Here is an 8744-nt window from a genome sequence, read left to right on the forward strand (position 1 = left end):
CAGTGCTGAGGCAGCCTTTGCTGTGAGAGCAAGAGCGTCTGCAGGGGCAGGATGGTGCAGAGATGCCTCTCAGAGAACGGAGAGAACACCTTCAAACAGCAGCTGGCAGAGTTAATGAAGGGCTGGTAAATCCCTTTGAAGGGGTTGGGTTATAAAAACCTCTCTCTGTGAAAATAAGAGACAATAGGAGTGAAGAGGGAATGGGAAAGGGGAAGGGAAAAGGTAAAAAAAAACTAGGAAAAGGAAAGAGAAAGGGAGAGAGGGAGAGGATAGAGTCTTTGGAAATTCTGATTTTATCTAAAGGACATTTTCTGACAACATAAATGTTTGCTACAATAAATAGTGCTTTCCCATATGCTTTGGCTTTCTAGCACTTGATATTAACTGAACACAGTGAGTTTTAAAAGAGAAAGGTAAAAAATTAGTAAAAAGTTTTCCTTCAAGACCAAACATCTGCCAGAGACTGACTGCTGTGGTTAATGGCTTTTGAACATTTACAGGAATGATCGAAGCATTAAAATAATTAAACAGGGTTCTCAGAAGCCAGCATAAGCTGTTTGCAAGTGCTAGTGAGGAGATTAAATAGAGATTCTCATTGCATGTGTGTTTTATAGTCTTGAAAACAGAGGCTTAGTAACAGTATTTCATGCACACACAATAACATAAAGAATGACAGCTCATGCCTTTTTGTCCTGGTAGGTATTTGCTGCAGCAGCCACCTTTCTTCCAAGTAAAGATGTATTCAAAGCCATTTTTCCCTGTTTTCTGTTGAAAACTGTTTCATATCAAAAAAGATTAGTCCAATATGTAATCTTCTTGTCAAGGAATGAGCTCAAATCTCCAGGCAAATATAAAAGGCTACAAGATTTTAGAAGTATGTAAATTGCAGTTTAATGAACCTGACTTGAATTCAGTTTTGACTTCTGAAGAATTAAAAATCCAAATGGGAATGACACAGCCTCACCTTTCCTTAGTGATATGTGAAAGGCCAGAACAAGAAAAGAGAATATAGTGCCTGCTGAGATCAACATGTACTGAGAAATTATTGTTATTATTGAAAGAACAGTTTAAATTACAGGGGGGTCTCTTGCCTTGGTGAGCCTTCAGCCCTCTGTGATACACCTCACCTCAATGTAGACTTCAGGTGGTTTTCTGTTTTCTTTTTCTTCCTCCAAAACACCAAGAGATCAAAATTCTTGGTAATAACAGGACTTCTACTTTCAGTCAAAGCCAAAGAGAAGCTCTGCAGGGCTTCTTCCTAGATACAGATAAAATACTCTGGTGATCTTATCACATCCTGTTCTCAAACTTTTGGCACCAGCTTCTACTCTGGAACACCATGACTTCCTTGTACTCTGAAAGAGGGAACAAATCAAACCTCAAGGGCTGGTCCTACCTTTAAAACCAGTGTCCCTCCCACCAGAAACTTCTTTTTCTGTTGTGATAGATGAGTGATGTGATGATTGACTCTCACAATTAATAGACAAATATCATGTATATAAGTTAAGAAAAGTTTACAGATTTATAGTTACGCTGTACCCCTCGTGTGGTTATCAAAGGACAGCTGGGGTTGGGACATCTGGGAGGGCTGGTTTGTCGCTATGGCGACACCTGACTCCCAGTCAGGATTTGAGGAAGAGCTCTCCACCACTGGGCAGTGAAGAAGGGGTTGATGGACAGAACTTTGGGAGGGGTTAAAGGGTTAAAAAGGGAAAGCCTCCAGTGTGAGGGGGCTGAGCACATGGCGAGGAAAGTCTTGCTGCTGGTGCTGTAACCTTTTTTCTTTATTCAGTCTTGTGTTGTATTTTTGATAAGGTTTTATAAACTTTCCTGAACTATGAAAAGTGAGTGGCTATTTCTCACACTGTGCTCTGCAACCCTCACTCTTTATTACAATAAAATGCTTCTTTTTATTAGGTTTACATCAGTTCCATGTGCTTTTATGAGCTTTTATGCCTTTTTATCTATATATGTTTAATACCACTATCTGCTTATTGCAACATTCCAGGAATCCCTTTTGACTCTTCTCTCCATATTCCTGCAGAGGGTCAGGTCACCCTGGGTTTTACACCAATAAAAATCCAGGTTGTTCAGATCCTAGGTGTGATGGGCAGGTGCAGTTTCCCTGCTGACACAGGGACTGAAGACAAACCCCTCTGTTGTCACTGAAAACAAAAGACAGGAGGAAGTTTCTGCCCATTGGAAAGTCCCCGTTTGCCCTGAAGGACTCTGCCTCTTCTTTCTCAGCAGCAGCTCAGCAGCTGGATGCCAAGGAGGAAAGAGAGGGAGGGGTGGTAGATTTCTGTGACAATTTAACAGCACTTGCAAACAAGAGCTGAGTCTGTCAGTAACATCTCTGCAGAAGCAAGTCCTTGCTGAGGATGCAGAGCTGTGTCACTTGCGTTTAGTTTGCATCGAGTTAATGGCAGGGTGGGTTTTCATGCTGCAGGTGTGGTCCCTGTGACAGCAGCCTGTTCATCCTTCAGGGCGTTTGCACCCACAGGGACAGTGCTGCTCTTGCCAGCACACCACAGTTTGTCCTCATGCCAAAAAGTCCAGGCAGAAATTACCTCTTAAAGGGGCATTTTCCTTTTGCTCTCAAACCAAAGATTTAGATGTAATGGTATAATAGAAACAAATCTTTCCCCTGTTGTCTGTTGGGACAGGAGGAAAATCCTATCACATCCAGATAGCCAGGCACTGATTTCACTTCCATTCTGGAAATTACTTGCAGGAGCAAGTAAAAAAATTCTGTGCTGGAAGAGTGAAGTCCTGCCACTCTAAATTAGTGTGGTGCTTGAAGGGTTTTGTAGCAGGTTGGCACCTGAGTTGATGCCCAAGAAGTTCATAAGGTCCAACACAGACCTAAGGTTTGCACAGCAGAGTTTAGGCTGAAAGCTAAGGGAGCATAAATTAAATGGTCTTTCCAACCCAGACGGCTGATGAGAATTGTTGGTATTTGTGCTCTCCTTCCTTGTTTAACGGATAGCAACATATTTGATGAGATTTTGACATTGCAGCTAAAAATCATTGCCAGATCATGTCACCTAAGTGGTTGTTGTGCATTTCTAATTGTGGAGGTCAATATCAGTGTAGCTGCTCCTGGTGATACAAAAAGCTCTTTCAAGACACTTCTTAAGAGAAATGTCTTTTTCCTTTTCACTCTTAACTGTAAAGCCCCTCCAGGATGTACAGCGAACAGGTTATCTAGATTGTCTTTTCACAATAACAGAAACCTTCACCTGTAATCAGCCTGAATTGCACAATTCTCATCTGTATGAAGGAATTTCATTTAGTCTCTCCTGTAAAGAAGTGATTTCTATGCAACAGGGTTGATAAAGGGCAGACCCAAATTAACAAGAGGGGTATTTGTTAGAGCTGCCATTACTCATCACACACTTTAAACAACCCATACCACCAAGCCCAAAGCTAATATGGCTCCATGTTAAACATTTCTGATGGATTACAAATCCTTGTGTGAGAATGGAATTAGGATTTAAAGCCAGTATTTCTGCATATACAAGTGTTGTGCAAGAACATTCCATCTTCAAAATGGAAACCAAATATCACCTGTACAAGGTAAACACTGCAATAACATGAATACACTTCTCCCATCAGGTTCACAGGCAGCTTACCCAATTCTGTGCTTGCAGATAATCTGTTCTGGCATCTGTTGGGGCCGTGAACCAGGAAAGTCACACTGAAATACTGGGGGATCATGAAAATTTCTCCAGATCCAAATCAGTCTCCAGGTGACACAAGTGACTGCAGACACCTCCAGTAATGCAGCGGGGAAACAGGTTTGCTGTGTTCTCTTTGTCATTGTGGGTTTGTAATTCAGACTCACAGAGGGGCTTGAGTTGGAAGGGCCTTAAAGATCCTCTAGATCCAACCCCTCTGCCAGGGGCAGGGACACCTTCCACTAGACCAGGTGGCTCAGAGCCCCTCCAAGTTTGGCAAATACCCAAGGACACCTTTTCCTCTGTTTTGCAAGGTCAGATTTCCATGCTCACCTTGACAGATAGCTCCAGTCTCACACAGAGCATTATCTCTTATCTCCACAGCTCAGCAGAGATCCTGTTTTGGATGGCTCTCACTGCTCCCAAGGCCCCAGGGACCAGCCACTGCCTCTCCTCTTTCTGCTTCCTCCATGTCTGAGACAACTGGAGGAGATGAGGGGCTGAGGATGTGGCTTCCGACAGAGAGCTGATAATGCTCAGCTGAGTATTTTATTCTCCTGCCACTAAGCTGTCAGGCGGCTGCTGAAATTCCTCCTGCTTGGAAGGGGCTGGTGTGAGCAGCAGGGATTGTTGCTGGCTGGAACTTTTCCAAGAGCTGGACAAAAGAAGCATTTTGTGGAAGGTCACCAGCTGCCCTTGGTCAGCAGCACAAGGTGTGAGGTCCCCTTTGAGGGCCATCCCTGTACAAGGACAGCGTGGCCTTCTCCAGTGCCCAGAGCACCTTCCAGGCTTTCGAGCTGGCCTTGTCCCTCATCCTGGAGAAGCAGGTTGCTGCTGGAGCTCTCATATCCACAGTTTCTGGCTGGATTGCCGTGTCTTACCACAGACAGCCCTGGAGGCACCAGTACAGACTCCACAATAAAAGGGGACTTTGTTCCAGCTTTTCCCTTGGATCAGCGTGCAGCAAGCCCACCCGGGCCTCATTCAGGTCTGTGTGGGCTGGTAGTCAGTTTCTGCTGGGAATTTAAAGCTTTTACCCTACTTTCCACAGCAAATAGTGGAGCAAACCCAACTGCACCAACCCCTGAATTTCACTCTAAAAATCACAATTTTAATTTTCCTCTATTCAAGCCTTGAAGAAAACAAACTTTACTTGAGTGAGCTGGAGGCACAGTGTCCTCCAGGATCATTCCTGAGTAGGACAATATTGCAGGGCAAGACTGGCAAACCCAGAGTTTACTGGTGCTTAGGAAGCTTTGCTAAACCTTCCCACGTGCGGTGCTCTTGCACCTCCTGAGCTCCTGGAGCCCTCACTCAGCCCAGGCACAGTTTGGACAGAAGGGGATGGTTCCGTCTGTCACATGTGGGGACAGGAGGAGGGAAGACTTTGCAAACACTGCCACGAGGGCAGGGCTGTTTTCATTGATGGTGCCAAGTGGCAGTACATCATCTTTGATCTAATGTGAGGTGCTGAAGGGCAAAAATTCTCAGTGATAAGGAGAGAGTGTCTCCACTCACACATCAAGGTAAGTGAAGGGGAAAGTGCAATCTGTATTTCATGGGAGGTGCTCAGATTTTAACAAAACATTTTTGCAGAAGATGTGCCTAGGGAGGGGTGATTCAGAGCATTTTATCAGCCTCACAGAGTATCCCCACATCTGCTTTGCCACATTTTCTCTCTTTTCTTCATTGTGAATGATTTCTCCTGCCAGGGTTGCTCCTGCTTGGAGTTCTACTCTCAGTGGAGCCCTGGAGTTTTCTCAGCAGGCCTCTGCAGCGAGTTCTGAGACAACATGTGGCTCTACCGCCAGCCCAAATAAGCCACACTGCTGATCCACAAATACATGAGAATCAATTTCAGTTAAAAAATGTCATTTATTACAAAGTGCTACACCCGCGCTGACAATTAAGAACTATACAAATTTCAATTTAGGTTTAAAACAGAAATTGAATATATTATTACAACCTGTCTATGTAATAATACACAAGTACCAACTTCAGTTAATTTATTGCCAACCTCTAAAACAACTCACTATACACAAGGATCAATTAGGCATTTAACAACTTAATTTATTACATATTACTACAAAGATTAAGCCCATCTAGGGAGACAAAAATACCTCCATAGATATGTAAATAGGATTACATCCAGAAACAGATAAATATACATATAAAAATAGATGTATGTATCTATACAAATAACAATATTCCTATTTTAAAAGCCATATAACAAAAATTATATCAAAAGTGATACCTACACAACTGTATCCATAGGAAATAGAAATTAGCACAGATATAACAATATCCATGTATACATAAATAAATTTATACGCATATAACTAATTTCAAACATGTATGTATATATTTACATACATATATATATATGATACATTCATGGCAAAATAAATACACATAAATATAAGAATATACACATGGAAATAAACCCATACAAATAACAACCCACATATGGAAATACACATATAATAAACCCTGTCTACGTTCAAGTCCGTGTATCTGTAAACAGCACTCCAAGCAGAGGGATCCCAGCTGCCCCACCTTCAAAGCCTCTCCCTCGGTCTCCTCCTCCCGTGCAGAGCAGCTCTCCTGGACAGCGACAGCAGATGGGACATCTGGGAAGCAAAGGGAACACTGAGTGAGTATGGGGACGTTTCCCTTGGCAGCAGCTGCACTTCCATCAGGGAAGAGGAAATGTCAGAGCCTCCCCAGGAGGGTCGGAAAGAGAAAGCAGCCGAGCGGGCCAGGCTGTGGTGAGCGCAGCCGCGGCGGGACTGTCCCGCAGCCCCGGCAGAGCCGGCACAGCTCCCGGGCCCTGCCGGCACAGCTGCCTTGCCCAAGGACAGTCCCTGTGCCAGCCGGGGCAGCTGCGCTGAGCAGCCCCAGCACGGGCAGGGCCCGCTCCTGCCCCGCCGGGCAGTGCCCACGGCCACAGCCCACGGCAGCCTCAGCCCCAGCCTGCCTGCCCGGGCCTGTGGCCTCACCCGGGCTCTCTCCAGGCTGGCAGCAGCAGGTCCCCGTTCACTGCTCTTGCTGCTGGCCTTCAGCTCCTCCCTGCTGCCTTCCCTCAGTCTCCGGCTGTCCTCAAGGTCTTCCTTGCAGCTGGGGCAAAAGTGGAGGCTCTGGAATTGCTTCCAAGGCCTGACAGAGCTGCAGTCCCGGAGCCCTCTGTGCTCCCTGCTGGCCCCCTCCATCCCCTCAGCCCCGCCATGCTCTCGGTGAAGCCCCAGCCCCCTTCAGTTTCTTCAGCCCCTCACAGTCCTCTCACCCCCCTCAGTCCCTTCTGAGCCATCCCATCCCCTGAGACCCGCCACCCCTCAGCCTGTGCCACTTCCCTGTCACCTCAGTGCCACCATGGCCCTCGGCTGCCCCACAGCCCTCAGCCCCAGCAGCAGCTCAGGGTCACCGTCCCTTGGGCGCCACCGCCCCCTCAGCCCCCTCAGCCCCCTCAGTCTCACCGTCCTTCAGCAGCTCCTCAGGGGACAGTGCCTGGGGCCAGCGGCAGCTCCCACCACTCCAGGGACAGCCGGGGCTGGAAGTGCTGCTCCGCCCGGCCCGGCCGCCAGCTCGGACCCAGCACAGGGACAGGGGACACAGGGGGCACCGGGGGAAAAGCAAGAGGTGAAAAAGGCAGCCGAGGGGGAAAGAGGTACAAATGCAGCCTAGGCCTACACAAACAGCAATCTATCTAACTCTGAAAATCTATAAATGTAAATTTATAATAAAATATTATTATATCACTTCTCTAACTGTATACATATTCACATTTAACTATACAGATATATCAATATATGCCCATATAAACAGAACACTATCATCTATAAATGGAACTATAACCACTAATAAATAGAACCATAGAAATCTCTAAACATATCTACAAACAGAGGACTTCTACCTGCCCGATGGTCACAGGCTCTCCCCTGTCTCTTCCTGCCATGCAGGGCAGCCCTCCTGGAGATGTTGGTCAGATGGCATCTGGGAAGCAAAGGGAACACCCAGTCAATATTGGCCCTTCTGCACCTTTCCCTTGGGCAGCAATTGTCCTTCTACCAGGGGCTGTCAAAGATGGCCTGAAAGGCAGACTCTCACTTGGCAATTGGAAGCAATCTGCCCTTAAAAGAACAGGGACCATTCCAAGTGTTCAAAAGTGTGTTTCAAAACATTCAAGTATCTCAATAGTCTCAGCACTCGCAGTGCAAAGGGCACTCAGGAGAGCTTGAAACACAGACAGTCCCAACTGCTGCAAGGAAGCCCAGCCTTGTTCTTTCTCTGTGCTGACAGAGACCTCAGTCCTCACTGAAATGGCTGAAGCTGAAGGTGCTGGGAGCTGAGTCATGAACCAGCTCCATTTCCTGGCATCTACAAACTGCCCTCTGCAGTGAGCAGCAGCTGCTGCAACTCGACCATCAGCTCTGGCAGGAAGGGCTGGGAGGGACAGAGCTCCCCACAAGGCCTGCAGGCTGCACCAGCTTGGCTAAGGAATGGATCCACAGTGCTCTCTCTCTCCTCTTAGGCCTCTCTAATCAGGGGTCATTCAAGCTTTTCCTTTTGTTTCTGGAGTTACTGTGATTTTTCTTGTGGGTCAGGACCAATACCAGCAGACTGTTACTACATTTAGTCTGTGATTTGGACTTCTATCTTGACTTTTTGCTCTTTTTTTCCCCTGTTCCTTCAAGAGTCACTCAGCCTGGCCTCCCCTGGCACCCTGCAGCAAATTTATCCACCAGCTTCAGCACAAATCTGGGACACCCGGCTTGGTGACACAACTCCCACAAGGTCAGGTTTATTCCCTGCTCTCTTGCCCCAGCAGAAGACTCAGTGTCAGAGCCTCTGGAGAAGCGTGGAGGGCAGGGCTCAGGCAGGTTGTGCCCGTGCAGGATTTGAACTCAAGACACCAGGAAGCACCAACTCTGCTCAGAGCAGCCATCTCACAGCTCTCTAAACCAGTGTGGGTTCTGTCCTTACCAGGCTCCTCGGGCTCCTGGGAACTGTTCCTGCAGCTCTTGGTGCCAGGCAAAGCTCCCTCTGCTGCAGCTCTGTTCACAGGCT

General features: G+C 46.8%; 1 long non-coding RNA gene across 1 annotated transcript; it reads right to left on the reverse strand.

The window, feature by feature from the left end:
* Positions 1-6132: 6132 nt before the first annotated feature.
* LOC134432257 (uncharacterized) lies at positions 6133-7573 on the reverse strand. Its single transcript, XR_010031277.1, has 3 exons — positions 7154-7573; positions 6680-6797; positions 6133-6310 (listed from the first exon to the last, which is right to left on the reverse strand). It is a non-coding gene; the product is annotated as an uncharacterized LOC134432257 (long non-coding RNA).
* Between the last annotated feature and the right edge of the window lie 1171 nt (positions 7574-8744).

The sequence above is a fragment of the Melospiza melodia genome, chromosome Z (genome assembly GCF_035770615.1).
Source record: "Melospiza melodia melodia isolate bMelMel2 chromosome Z, bMelMel2.pri, whole genome shotgun sequence".
Classification (NCBI taxonomy): Eukaryota; Metazoa; Chordata; class Aves; order Passeriformes; family Passerellidae; genus Melospiza; species Melospiza melodia.